Here is a 15,210-nt window from a genome sequence, read left to right as displayed (position 1 = left end):
ATGTTTAATATTTATGATACGATACCTGAAATCGAATGTCCTAAACTAAATTCATGTAAATTGATCTCCAGCTCTTAATTTCCCACTTCTTTTTACGCATAGGACGCAAATTTACTTGACGATCGAACCATAAGAAAGAATCTCTTTTGTATGCGCTACCTCAAACAAGAATATTGTTTCCATTGCAATCAACAGAAATACTATATCCGAATTTCTTTTAATTCGGGTTCGCTGGCTACGTGAGACAATAATTTATTTTCAATTTCAGATGCCGAATCGAAAGAATTACTTCAAATGTAGACCCTACAATTTAATTTGTGCATTCATTCAAATCTTCCAACATAATTTTCTTTTTTATGCATTTTAAATTATATATTTTATATCATGTTCAATAGAAAGGTTCGTTATGCTTGTTCATAAACTACTCCTATTCAACTTTAATTCAATAATGCAAGTAAATATACCTTTTTTCGTCATTAAATATACAGTCTTAAATTCCGGCAATATTGGAAAGCTCAAAGGAATAAACACGCTACTTACTTCTCGTTTATTGTGTAGTATAAGATAGTATATTTACCTGATAGATGTGAATTTCAAAGCAAGTATAACAGTTGAAACGAAGCAAATAATAAAGAAAACTTCAACACAGGCAATCTAACATACAAACTCAAAACAACAATTAATTCATCCAATTTTTTAATGCATGTCTCGATTAACAAATCTAAGATGAAGTTTCCTTTTAAAACTACACCTTTTGTTAATAATCGTAGGTAACGTTAATTTTCGTAGTGCGTAAACAAATTTTAGTATTGACAGCGAGTTTTCAATTGCTACATTTGCATTTAGAATTTTGTTGCTGATGATTGGTAATCATACAATGTGTTTAATTTTCTCATTCATATCAGGAGACAAATCGATTGTATTTAACTTAGGATAACTTTCGAAAGTCGAAACATTACTTAAACAGATAAAACTGCTCTAGAGATTCTCAAAATCAACCTACTTCAAAATTTCAATGCATCGGCCGGGAATCGAACCCGGGCCGCCCGCGTGGCAGGCGAGCATTCTACCACTGAACCACCGATGCCCATGTATACAATTAAGAAACTTTTATCATTCAAATGAATATGTTTTTTAATTAACATATTTATTACGTTGAGAGTGCGAAGTTGATCATCTTCGAACATACTACTTATAACTTGTTAAACAACGAACTTCGAATTAGTTCTGTACTTAGTCTTCGATTTTTTTCGTCTAGTAAACCATCGGAATGATTCCAAATTCATACAAAATTTCTTTAATTTTCAAGTATTTCATGTCTTCGACATTGTGAAGCGGATAACATTCTCGTTCCTTCAATATGCAGTTCAAGTTAAGTACACGTAAATGTTCCTTCATCTCTGCATTCTACAATTTCAGATGTTCTAACAGTGGATTTTTCATTTTAGAGATTACACTTTTCTAATACGACAAAATGGACTACGTTCTTGTAGTTTATGCAATAAATGTTGCAGCTTTCTTTATTCCAAAACATAAAAAACTAACTATTAGACCCTTATTTCATGCTATATAGAATTAATAAGAATCTGTAACATCTTTTCATAGAGAAGCTACATTTTCAATTAATATAATATATTTGATAATTCAAATATTGTAGCAGTAGTTTTATGCATGATTATTTATTTCTGTCTGGTACAGTCAAATTCTTTAATTTGAAAACGAAAAATTATATATTAGAAAATTCACAAACTGGCTTTTACAGTGCAACTATTCACGGAAATTAACAGTGCTCACATTTTCTCAGTTCTTACTAATTTTCAACTCAAGTTTCCAATACGAATAAAAGTATTCCTCCTTGCAGTGCTTAATTATTTAAATATGATGTCTCAACTTAAATTCAAGTGGATTGTTAGCCAGCTCTTATTTTCATGCTTCTCTTTACGGATACGAAGCAAATTCACTTTAGGATTGAGCCGAGAGGAGTAATCTCTCTTGTTCTCAATACTTTCAACAAGGATATTATCCTCATTGCCACCAACGTAATGTGACTTCCTTTAGTTCTAATTTTCTCTCTACATGAGACAAAAATACAGTTTCAACTTCAAATATCCAATGAAAAGATTTTCAAATGTAGACCCACCAAAATAATTTTACTATTTGTTCAAATTTTCAACCATAATTTGTTCTTTCATATATTTTAAAAGGACACATTTTATATCTTGCTCCAGAGAAAAGATTTTGCTTTTTCATTCAGAAAAAAATCATTTCCATTCTCTTCAACTCTAGATCAATAGTACGAGGAAAAATAATTGTTTACGTCTTTCAGAACACAATCATAGATTCCGGTATTATTTGAAAACCCAAACGAATGAACACGTGAGTTACTTCACGTTCATTGTGTAGTATATGGTGGTATCTTCCCTAAAAAAATAAGGATTAGAAAATGAATATAGAAGTTGAAACTAAACAAATAATAAAAAAGATTTCAACGCATGTAATTCACCACACAGGCCAAAACTACCAGTAAATTAATAAACTTTCTAAAATGATATATCGAATAGCAAAGGTAATATGAAGTTTGGTATTAAAAATCTACATTCTGTTAATAGTATTAAGTGGCGTGTGTTTCTGTAGAACATTAATTGAGCTTGATATTTAGAGACTGTTTTCGCTTCTTGTCGTGAATGAAAAGTTGATGATGAAGACACAAATAAGTAATAAGTTGCTAAACCATGAAATTACAAAAATTGTTTCATACTCGCTCTTCGATGTTTTCGTGTAACCAACTAGCGTAATATTTTCAGAATCGTACGTAATCTCTTCATTTTCATGCAGGTTATATCCTCAAAATTTTGTTTCGGATATAATCTTGTTCTAAGAATATGCAGTTCAAGTTAATTAAACCTAACTAGTCGTTCGTTCCTGCATTCCAAAATGATATATGTTCTAACAGCGAAAATTCCTAAGTTTACGTACGAGACCTGTCTATTGCGAAGAATCACAAAACGGACTACGTACTAGTAGTTTATCCAATAAATGTTTCAAACTGTTTATTCAAAAGCATATAATAAATAACTAATGGACCCTTACTTGATTCACTCTATATAGAATTAATAAGAATCGGTAACATATTTTCGTAAATTAGCTTTCTTTCGGGTAATATAATACGTTTGTTAAATCAAATATTGTTGCATATTATTAAGCATGATTAATTATTTGAATTTAGTCCAGTCAAATTCTTTTAATTTTAACACGAAAACTATATATTAAAATATTTTAACACCAAGGTGTCTCAGTGCTAGTATTAATGAGAATTACCGTTGTTCCTTGTATTCCCAGTTGTTACAAACTTTTCAACTCACGTTTCCAATACGAATGAAAGTATTCCTTTTTGCAATGTTTAATATTTATGATACGATACCTGAAATCGAATGTCCTAAACTAAATTCATGTAAATTGATCTCCAGCTCTTAATTTCCCACTTCTTTTTACGCATAGGACGCAAATTTACTTGACGATCGAACCATAAGAAAGAATCTCTTTTGTATGCGCTACCTCAAACAAGAATATTGTTTCCATTGCAATCAACAGAAATACTATATCCGAATTTCTTTTAATTCGGGTTCGCTGGCTACGTGAGACAATAATTTATTTTCAATTTCAGATGCCGAATCGAAAGAATTACTTCAAATGTAGACCCTACAATTTAATTTGTGCATTCATTCAAATCTTCCAACATAATTTTCTTTTTTATGCATTTTAAATTATATATTTTATATCATGTTCAATAGAAAGGTTCGTTATGCTTGTTCATAAACTACTCCTATTCAACTTTAATTCAATAATGCAAGTAAATATACCTTTTTTCGTCATTAAATATACAGTCTTAAATTCCGGCAATATTGGAAAGCTCAAAGGAATAAACACGCTACTTACTTCTCGTTTATTGTGTAGTATAAGATAGTATATTTACCTGATAGATGTGAATTTCAAAGCAAGTATAACAGTTGAAACGAAGCAAATAATAAAGAAAACTTCAACACAGGCAATCTAACATACAAACTCAAAACAACAATTAATTCATCCAATTTTTTAATGCATGTCTCGATTAACAAATCTAAGATGAAGTTTCCTTTTAAAACTACACCTTTTGTTAATAATCGTAGGTAACGTTAATTTTCGTAGTGCGTAAACAAATTTTAGTATTGACAGCGAGTTTTCAATTGCTACATTTGCATTTAGAATTTTGTTGCTGATGATTGGTAATCATACAATGTGTTTAATTTTCTCATTCATATCAGGAGACAAATCGATTGTATTTAACTTAGGATAACTTTCGAAAGTCGAAACATTACTTAAACAGATAAAACTGCTCTAGAGATTCTCAAAATCAACCTACTTCAAAATTTCAATGCATCGGCCGGGAATCGAACCCGGGCCGCCCGCGTGGCAGGCGAGCATTCTACCACTGAACCACCGATGCCCATGTATACAATTAAGAAACTTTTATCATTCAAATGAATATGTTTTTTAATTAACATATTTATTACGTTGAGAGTGCGAAGTTGATCATCTTCGAACATACTACTTATAACTTGTTAAACAACGAACTTCGAATTAGTTCTGTACTTAGTCTTCGATTTTTTTCGTCTAGTAAACCATCGGAATGATTCCAAATTCATACAAAATTTCTTTAATTTTCAAGTATTTCATGTCTTCGACATTGTGAAGCGGATAACATTCTCGTTCCTTCAATATGCAGTTCAAGTTAAGTACACGTAAATGTTCCTTCATCTCTGCATTCTACAATTTCAGATGTTCTAACAGTGGATTTTTCATTTTAGAGATTACACTTTTCTAATACGACAAAATGGACTACGTTCTTGTAGTTTATGCAATAAATGTTGCAGCTTTCTTTATTCCAAAACATAAAAAACTAACCATTAGACCCTTATTTCATGCTATATAGAATTAATAAGAATCTGTAACATCTTTTCATAGAGAAGCTACATTTTCAATTAATATAATATATTTGATAATTCAAATATTGTAGCAGTAGTTTTATGCATGATTATTTATTTCTGTCTGGTACAGTCAAATTCTTTAATTTGAAAACGAAAAATTATATATTAGAAAATTCACAAACTGGCTTTTACAGTGCAACTATTCACGGAAATTAACAGTGCTCACATTTTCTCAGTTCTTACTAATTTTCAACTCAAGTTTCCAATACGAATAAAAGTATTCCTCCTTGCAGTGCTTAATTATTTAAATATGATGTCTCAACTTAAATTCAAGTGGATTGTTAGCCAGCTCTTATTTTCATGCTTCTCTTTACGGATACGAAGCAAATTCACTTTAGGATTGAGCCGAGAGGAGTAATCTCTCTTGTTCTCAATACTTTCAACAAGGATATTATCCTCATTGCCACCAACGTAATGTGACTTCCTTTAGTTCTAATTTTCTCTCTACATGAGACAAAAATACAGTTTCAACTTCAAATATCCAATGAAAAGATTTTCAAATGTAGACCCACCAAAATAATTTTACTATTTGTTCAAATTTTCAACCATAATTTGTTCTTTCATATATTTTAAAAGGACACATTTTATATCTTGCTCCAGAGAAAAGATTTTGCTTTTTCATTCAGAAAAAAATCATTTCCATTCTCTTCAACTCTAGATCAATAGTACGAGGAAAAATAATTGTTTACGTCTTTCAGAACACAATCATAGATTCCGGTATTATTTGAAAACCCAAACGAATGAACACGTGAGTTACTTCACGTTCATTGTGTAGTATATGGTGGTATCTTCCCTAAAAAAATAAGGATTAGAAAATGAATATAGAAGTTGAAACTAAACAAATAATAAAAAAGATTTCAACGCATGTAATTCACCACACAGGCCAAAACTACCAGTAAATTAATAAACTTTCTAAAATGATATATCAAATAGCAAAGGTAATATGAAGTTTGGTATTAAAAATCTACATTTTGTTAATAGTATTAGGTGGCGTGTGTTTCTGTAGAACATTAATTGAGCTTGATATTTAGAGACTGTTTTCGCTTCTTGTCGTGAATGAAAAGTTGATGATGAAGACACAAATAAGTAATAAGTTGCTAAACCATGAAATTACAAAAATTGTTTCATACTCGCTCTTCGATGTTTTCGTATAACAAACTAGCGTAATATTTTCAGAATCGTACGTAATCTCTTCATTTTCATGCAGGTTATATCCTCAAAATTTTGTTTCGGATATAACCTTGTTCTCAGAATATGTAGTTCAAGTTAATTAAGCCTAACTAGTCGTTCGTTCCTGCATTCCAAAATGATATATGTTCTAACAGCGAAAATTCCTAAGTTTACGTACGAGACCTGTCTATTGCGAAGAATCACAAAACGGACTACGTACTAGTAGTTTATCCAATAAATGTTTCAAACTGTTTATTCAAAAGCATATAATAAATAACTAATGGACCCTTACTTGATTCACTCTATATAGAATTAATAAGAATCGGTAACATATTTTCGTAAAGTAGCTTTCTTTCGGTTAATATAATATGTTTGTTAAATCAAATATTGTTGCATATTATTAAGCATGATTAATTATTTGAATTTAGTCCAGTCAAATTCTTTTAATTTTAACACGAAAACTATATATTAATATATTTTAACACCAAGGTGTCTCAGTGCTAGTATTAACGAGAATTACCGTCGTTCCTTGTATTCCCAGTTGTTACAAACTTTTCAACTCACGTTTCCAATACGAATGAAAGTATTCCTTTTTGCAATGTTTAATATTTACGATACGATACCTGAAATCGAATGTCCTAAACAAAATTCATGTAAATTGTTCTCCAGCTCTTAATTTCCCACTTCTTTTTACGCATAGGACGCAAATTTACTTTTCGATCGAACCATAAGAAAGGATCTCTTTTGTATCTGCTACTTCAAACAAGAATATTGTTTCCATTGCAATCAACAGAAATACTATATCCGAATTTCTTTTAATTCGGGTTCGCTGTCTACGTGAGACAATCATTTATTTTCAATTTCAGATGCCGAATCGAAAGAATTACTTCAAATGTAGACCCTACAATTTAATTTGTGCATTCATTCAAATCTTCCAACATAATTTTCTTTTTTATGCATTTTAAATTATATATTTTATATCATGTTCAATAGAAAGGTTCGTTATGCTTGTTCATAAACTACTCCTATTCAACTTTAATTCAATAATGCAAGTAAATATACCTTTTTTCGTCATTAAATATACAGTCTTAAATTCCGGCAATATTGGAAAGCTCAAAGGAATAAACACGCTACTTACTTGTCGTTTATTGTGTAGTATAAGATAGTATATTTACCTGATAGATGTGAATTTCAAAGCAAGTATAACAGTTGAAACGAAGCAAATAATAAAGAAAATTTCAACACAGGCAATCTAACATACAAACTCAAAACAACAATTAATTCGTCCAATTTTTTAAATCATGTCTCGATTAACAAATCTAAGATGAAGTTTCCTTTTAAAACTACACCTTTTGTTAATAATCGTAGGTAACGTTAATTTTCGTAGTGCGTAAACAAATATTAGTATTGACAGCGAGTTTTCAATTGCTACATTTGCATTTAGAATTTTGTTGCTGATGATTGGTAATCATACAATGTGTTTAATTTAATCATTCATATCAGGAGACAAATCGATTGTATTTATTTGGTCTAGGAATTAATTCGTGCGGTTTGTACGCACACATTGAAGCTGTAGTACAAACACAAAATACATAAATACCTTAAGAAAAATATTGTCCATCGCTAGCCACCACTTTCGCCTATCTGTCATGCAATGTACGGATTCCGTGGCGAAAGAAGTCCTCATCCTTGGAAGCGATCCAGTCAGAGACCCATATTTCGATATCTTCTGAAGAAGTAAACCGCTGTCCAATCAAATCGTTGTTCATGCAATCGAACAAGTAGTAGTCCGAAGGAGCAACGTCTGGTGAATACGGCGGGTGGGGTAAAACTTCCCATCCGACATTTTCTAAATAGGTTTTGACCGGTTTTGCGACATGTGGGCGAGAGTTATCATGTTGAACAATAAGTTTATCATGTCTGTTCTCCTATTCTGGTCGTGTTCGGGCCAGAGCTTGCTTCAAACGCATTAATTCTTGTCGATAACGTTCTCCATTCATAGTTTCACCCGGTTGCAGTAGCTCATAGTACACCACACCTTTCATATCCCACCATATGCACAGCATAACCTTTGCACAGTGAATATCTCGTTTTGGTTGTGATGGACCTGGTTCACCTGGTTTCACCCAGGCCTTTTTTCGTTTAGGGTTCTCGTAATGGATCCACTTCTCATCACCCGTAATAATTCGATGCAGAAACCCCTTTCTGCTCTGTCGTTGAAGCAGCAATTCGCAAATGGTTTTTCGTCTTTCAACGTCTCTGTCTTTCAATTCATGTGGAACCCAATGTGACATCTTTTGAATCATTCCCATGGCTTTCAAGCGTTTGGAGACTGTTGTTTGATCAATGCCTAATGCTGCTGCAAGTTGTTCCTGCGTTTGACACGAATCCTGCTCGAGCAATGCTGTCAATTCTTCGTCTTGAAATTTTTTTGGCTGTCCAGCTCGCTCTTGATCTGCCAAGCCGAAATCACCACTTCTAAACAGTGCAAACCACTTCTGACACGTTCGCTCAGCTAGAGCATGGTCACCATACACTTCCACCAAAATACGATGACTTTCAGTCGCACTTTTCTGCATGTTAAAGTAATGCAGCAGGACACCCCGCAAAAACACTTTATCAGGCACAAATTGCGCCATGTTCACTTAACTACAAACTGGTGTTGTCGACGCTTTAATCCACTGCCCTATACTACGAACGATACGCGATGACAGGGGTTTGCAACACATGTGTGGATACACGGAACTGTGGGACGCTCCGTTCGTTGCAGCATCTCTTGTCCACCCGCACGAATTAAATCCTAGACCAAATAACTTAGGATAACTTTCGAAAGTCGAAACATTACTTAAACAGATAAAACTGCTCTAGAGATTCTCAAAATCAACCTACTTCAAAATTTCAATGCATCGGCCGGGAATCGAACCCGGGCCGCCCGCGTGGCAGGCGAGCATTCTACCACTGAACCACCGATGCCCATATATACAATTAAGAAACTTTTATCATTCAAATGAATATGTTTTTTAATTAACATATTTATTACGTCGAGAGTGCGAAGTTGATCATCTTCGAACATACTATTTATAACTTGTTAAACAACGAACTTCGAATTAGTTCTGTACTTAGTCTTCAATATCTTTCGTCTAGTAAACCATGGCAATGATTCCAAATTCATACAAAATTTCTTTAATTTCCAAGTATTTTATGTCTTCGACATTGTGAAGCGGACAACATTCTCGTTCCTTCAATATGCAGTTCAAGTTAAGTACACGTAAATGTTCCTTCATCTCTGCATTCCACAATTTCAGATGTTCTAACAGTGGATTTTTCATTTTAGAGATTACACTTTTCTAATACGACAAAATGGACTACGTTCTTGTAGTTTATGCAATAAATGTTGCAGCTTTCTTTATTCCAAAACATAAAAAACTAACCATTAGACCCTTATTTCATGCTATATAGAATTAATAAGAATCTGTAACATCTTCTTATAGAGAAGCTACATTTTCAATTAATATAATATATTTGATAATTCAAATATTGTAGCAGTAGTTTTAGGCATGATTATTTATTTCTGTCTGGTACAGTCAAATTCTTTAATTTGAAAACGAAAAATTATATATTAGAAAATTCACAAACTGGCTCTTACAGTGCAACTATTCACGGAAATTAACAATGCTCACATTTTCTCAGTTCTTACTAAGTTTCCAATACGAATAAAAGTATTCCTCCTTGCAGTGCTTAATTATTTAAATATGATGTCCCAACTTAAATTCATGTGGATTGTTAGCCAGCTCTTATTTTCATGCTTCTCTTTACGGATACGAAGCAAATTCACTTTAGGATTGAGCCGAGAGGAGTAATCTCTCTTGTTCTCAATACTTTCAACAAGGATATTATCCTCATTGCCACCAACGTAATGTGACTTCCTTTAGTTCTAATTATCTCTCTACATGAGACAAAAATACAGTTTCAACTTCAAATATCCAATGAAAAGATTTTCAAATGTAGACCCACCAAAATAATTTTACTATTTGTTCAAATTTTCAACCATAATTTGTTCTTTCATATATTTTAAAAGGACACATTTTATATCTTGCTCCAGAGAAAAAATTTTGCAGATTTTATTAAGAAAAAGATCATTTTCATTCTCTTCAACTCTAGATCAATAGTACGAGGAAAAATAATTCTTTACGTCTTTCAGAACACAATCATAGATTCCGGTATTATTTGAAAACCCAAACGAATGAACACGTGAGTTACTTCACGTTCATTGTGTAGTATATGGTGGTATCTTCCCTAAAAAAATAAGGATTAGAAAATGAATATAGAAGTTGAAACTAAACAAATAATAAAAAAGATTTCAACGCATGTAATTCACCACACAGGCCAAAACTACCAGTAAATTAATAAACTTTCTAAAATGATATATCGAATAGCAAAGGTAATATGAATTTTGGTATTAAAAATCTACATTTTGTTAATAGTATTAGGTGGCGTGTGTTTCTGTAGAACATTAATTGAGCTTGATATTTAGAGACTGTTTTCGCTTCTTGTCGTGAATGAAAAGTTGATGATGAAGACACAAATAAGTAATAAGTTGCTAAACCATGAAATTACAAAAATTGTTTCATACTCGCTCTTCGATGTTTTCGTGTACAAAACTAGCGTAATATTTTCAGAATCGTACGTAATCTCTTCATTTTCATGCAGGTTATATCCTCAAAATTTTGTTTCGGATATAATCTTGTTCTCAGAATAAGCAGTTCAAGTTAATTAAACCTAAGTAGTCGTTCGTTCCTGCATTCCAAAATGATATATGTTCTAACAGCGAAAACTCCTAAGTTTACGTACGAGACCTGTCTATTGCGAAGAATCACAAAACGGACTACGTACTAGTAGTTTATCCAATAAATGTTTCAAACTGTTTATTCAAAAGCATATAATAAATAACTAATGGACCCTTACTTGATTCACTCTATATAGAATTAATAAGAATCGGTAACATATTTTCGTAAAGTAGCTTTCTTTCGGTTAATATAATATGTTTGTTAAATCAAATATTGTTGCATATTATTAAGCATGATTAATTATTTGAATTTAGTCCAGTCAAATTCTTTTAATTTTAACACGAAAACTATATATTAAAATATTTTAACACCAAGGTGTCTCAGTGCTAGTATTAACGAGAATTACCGTCGTTCCTTGTATTCCCAGATGATACGATACCTGAAATCGAATGTCCTAAACTAAATTCATGTAAATTGTTCTCCAGCTCTTAATTTCCCACTTCTTTTTACGCATAGGACGCAAATTTACTTGACGATCGAACCATAAGAAAGAATCTCTTTTGTATCCGCTACCTCAAACAAGAATATTGTTTCCATTGCAATCAACAGAAATACTATATCCGAATTTCTTTTAATTCGGGTTCGCTTGCTACGTGAGACAATCATTTATTTTCAATTTCAGATGCCGAATCGAAAGAATTACTTCAAATGTAGACCCTACAATTTAATTTGTGCATTCATTCAAATCTTCCAACATAATTTTCTTTTTTATGCATTTTAAATTATATATTTTATATCATGTTCAATAGAAAGGTTCGCTATGCTTGTTCATAAACTACTCCTATTCAACTTTAATTCAATAATGCAAGTAAATATACCTTTTTTCGTCATTAAATATACAGTCTTAAATTCCGGCAATATTGGAAAGCTCAAAGGAATAAACACGCTACTTACTTCTCGTTTATTGTGTAGTATAAGATAGTATATTTACCTGATAGATGTGAATTTCAAAGCAAGTATAACAGTTGAAACGAAGCAAATAATAAAGAAAACTTCAACACAGGCAATCTAACATACAAACTCAAAACAACAATTAATTCATCCAATTTTTTAAATCATGTCTCGATTAACAAATCTAAGATGAAGTTTCCTTTTAAAACTACACCTTTTGTTAATAATCGTAGGTAACGTTAATTTTCGTAGTGCGTAAACAAATTTTAGTATTGACAGCGAGTTTTCAATTGCTACATTTGCATTTAGAATTTTGTTGCTGATGATTGGTAATCATACAATGTGTTTAATTTTCTCATTCATATCAGGAGACAAATCGATTGTATTTAACTTAGGATAACTTTCGAAAGTCGAAACATTACTTAAACAGATAAAACTGCTCTAGAGATTCTCAAAATCAACCTACTTCAAAATTTCAACGCATCGGCCGGGAATCGAACCCGGGCCGCCCGCGTGGCATGCGAGCATTCTACCACTGAACCACCGATGCCCATATATACAATTAAGAAACTTTTATCATTCAAATGAATATGTTTTTTAATTAACATATTTATTACGTCGAGAGTGCGAAGTTGATCATCTTCGAACATACTATTTATAACTTGTTAAACAACGAACTTCGAATTAGTTCTGTACTTAGTCTTCAATATCTTTCGTCTAGTAAACCATCGCAGTGATTCCAAATTCATACAAAATTTCTTTAATTTCCAAGTATTTTATGTCTTCGACATTGTGAAGCGGACAACATTCTCGTTCCTTCAATATGCAGTTCAAGTTAAGTACACGTAAATGTTCCTTCATCTCTGCATTCTACAATTTCAGATGTTCTAACAGTGGATTTTTCATTTTAGAGATTACACTTTTCTAATACGACAAAATGGACTACGTTCTTGTAGTTTATGCAATAAATGTTGCAGCTTTCTTTATTCCAAAACATAAAAAACTAACCATTAGACCCTTATTTCATGCTATATAGAATTAATAAGAATCTGTAACATCTTTTCATAGAGAAGCTACATTTTCAATTAATATAATATATTTGATAATTCAAATATTGTAGCAGTAGTTTTAGGCATGATTATTTATTTCTGTCTGGTACAGTCAAATTCTTTAATTTGAAAACGAAAAATTATATATTAGAAAATTCACAAACTGGCTCTTACAGTGCAACTATTCACGGAAATTGACAATGCTCACATTTTCTCAGTTCTTACTAATTTTCAACTCAAGTTTCCAATACGAATAAAAGTATTCCTCCTTGCAGTGCTTAATTATTTAAATATGATGTCCCAACTTAAATTCATGTGGATTGTTAGCCAGCTCTTATTTTCATGCTTCTCTTTACGGATACGAAGCAAATTCACTTTAGGATTGAGCCGAGAGGAGTAATCTCTCTTGTTCTCAATACTTTCAACAAGGATATTATCCTCATTGCCACCAACGTAATGTGACTTCCTTTAGTTCTAATTTTCTCTCTACATGAGACAAAAATACAGTTTCAACTTCAAATATCCAATGAAAAGATTTTCAAATGTAGACCCACCAAAATAATTTTACTATTTGTTCAAATTTTCAACCATAATTTGTTCTTTGATATATTTTAAAAGGACACATTTTATATCTTGCTCCAGAGAAAAGATTTTGCTTTTTTTATTCAGAAAAAGATCATTTCCATTCTCTTCAACTCTAGATCAATAGTACGAGGAAAAATAATTCTTTACGTCTTTCAGAACACAATCATAGATTCCGGTATTATTTGAAAACCCAAACGAATGAACACGTGAGTTACTTCACGTTCATTGTGTAGTATATGGTGGTATCTTCCCTAAAAAAATAAGGATTAGAAAATGAATATAGAAGTTGAAACTAAACAAATAATAAAAAAGATTTCAACGCATGTAATTCACCACACAGGCCAAAACTACCAGTAAATTAATAAACTTTCTAAAATGATATATCAAATAGCAAAGGTAATATGAAGTTTGGTATTAAAAATCTACATTTTGTTAATAGTATTAGGTGGCGTGTGTTTCTGTAGAACATTAATTCAGCTTGATATTTAGAGACTGTTTTCGCTTCTGGTCGTGAATGAAAAGTTGATGATGAAGACACAAATAAGTAATAAGTTGCTAAACCATGAAATTACAAAAATTGTTTCATACTCGCTCTTCGATGTTTTCGTGTACAAAACTAGCGTAATATTTTCAGAATCGTACGTAATCTCTTCATTTTCATGCAGGTTATATCCTCAAAATTTTGTTTCGGATATAATCTTGTTCTCAGAATATGCAGTTCAAGTTAATTAAACCTAACTAGTCGTTCGTTCCTGCATTCCAAAATGATATATGTTCTAACAGCGAAAATTCCTAAGTTTACGTACGAGACCTGTCTATTGCGAAGAATCACAAAACGGACTACGTAGTAGTAGTTTATCCAATAAATGTTTCAAACTGTTTATTCAAAAGCATATAATAAATAACTAATGGACCCTTACTTCATTCACTCTATATAGAATTAATAAGAATCGGTAACATATTTTCGTAAAGTAGCTTTCTTTCGGGTAATATAATATGTTTGTTAAATCAAATATTGTTGCATATTATTAAGCATGATTAATTATTTGAATTTAGTCCAGTCAAATTCTTTTAATTTTAACACGAAAACTATATATTAAAATATTTTAACACCAAGGTGTCTCAGTGCTAGTATTAACGAGAATTACCGTCGTTCCTTGTATTCCCAGTTGTTACAAACTTTTCAACTCACGTTTCCAATACGAATGAAAGTATTCCTTTTTGCAATGTTTAATATTTACGATACGATACCTGAAATCGAATGTCCTAAACTAAATTCATGTAAATTGTTCTCCAGCTCTTAATTTCCCACTTCTTTTTACGCATAGGACGCAAATTTACTTGACGGTCGAACCATAAGAAAGAATCTCTTTTGTATCCGCTACCTCAAACAAGAATATTGTTTCCATTGCAATCAACAGAAATACTATATCCGAATTTCTTTTAATTCGGGTTCGCTGGCTACGTGAGACGATCATTTATTTTCAATTTCAGATGCCGAATCGAAAGAATTACTTCAAATGTAGACCCTACAATTTAATTTGAGCATTCATTCAAATCTTCCAACATAATTTTCTTTTTTATGCATTTTAAATTATATATTTTATATCATGTTCAATAGAAAGATTCGCTATGCTTGTTCAT

General features: G+C 31.7%; 1 protein-coding gene and 4 non-coding genes across 5 annotated transcripts in view; all 5 read right to left on the bottom strand.

The window, feature by feature from the left end:
* LOC145692493 (uncharacterized) overlaps positions 1 to 15,210 on the bottom strand; it is a 154,862-nt gene that overhangs the window by 74,486 nt on the left and 65,166 nt on the right. The gene's annotated exons all lie outside the window — the stretch shown is intronic.
* TRNAG-GCC (transfer RNA glycine (anticodon GCC)) lies at positions 1,017 to 1,087 on the bottom strand. The gene has a single exon. It is a non-coding gene; the product is annotated as a tRNA-Gly (tRNA).
* On the bottom strand, positions 4,413 to 4,483 carry TRNAG-GCC (transfer RNA glycine (anticodon GCC)). Its single transcript has one exon. It is a non-coding gene; the product is annotated as a tRNA-Gly (tRNA).
* On the bottom strand, positions 9,097 to 9,167 carry TRNAG-GCC (transfer RNA glycine (anticodon GCC)). Its single transcript has one exon. It is a non-coding gene; the product is annotated as a tRNA-Gly (tRNA).
* Positions 12,412 to 12,482, bottom strand: TRNAG-GCC (transfer RNA glycine (anticodon GCC)). The gene has a single exon. It is a non-coding gene; the product is annotated as a tRNA-Gly (tRNA).

This window comes from Thermobia domestica, chromosome 8 (genome assembly GCF_964235325.1).
Source record: "Thermobia domestica chromosome 8, izTheDome1.hap1.1, whole genome shotgun sequence".
Classification (NCBI taxonomy): Eukaryota; Metazoa; Arthropoda; class Insecta; order Zygentoma; family Lepismatidae; genus Thermobia; species Thermobia domestica.
Note: the sequence above shows the minus strand (reverse complement) of the source record. Positions and strands in the feature narration are given on the sequence as shown.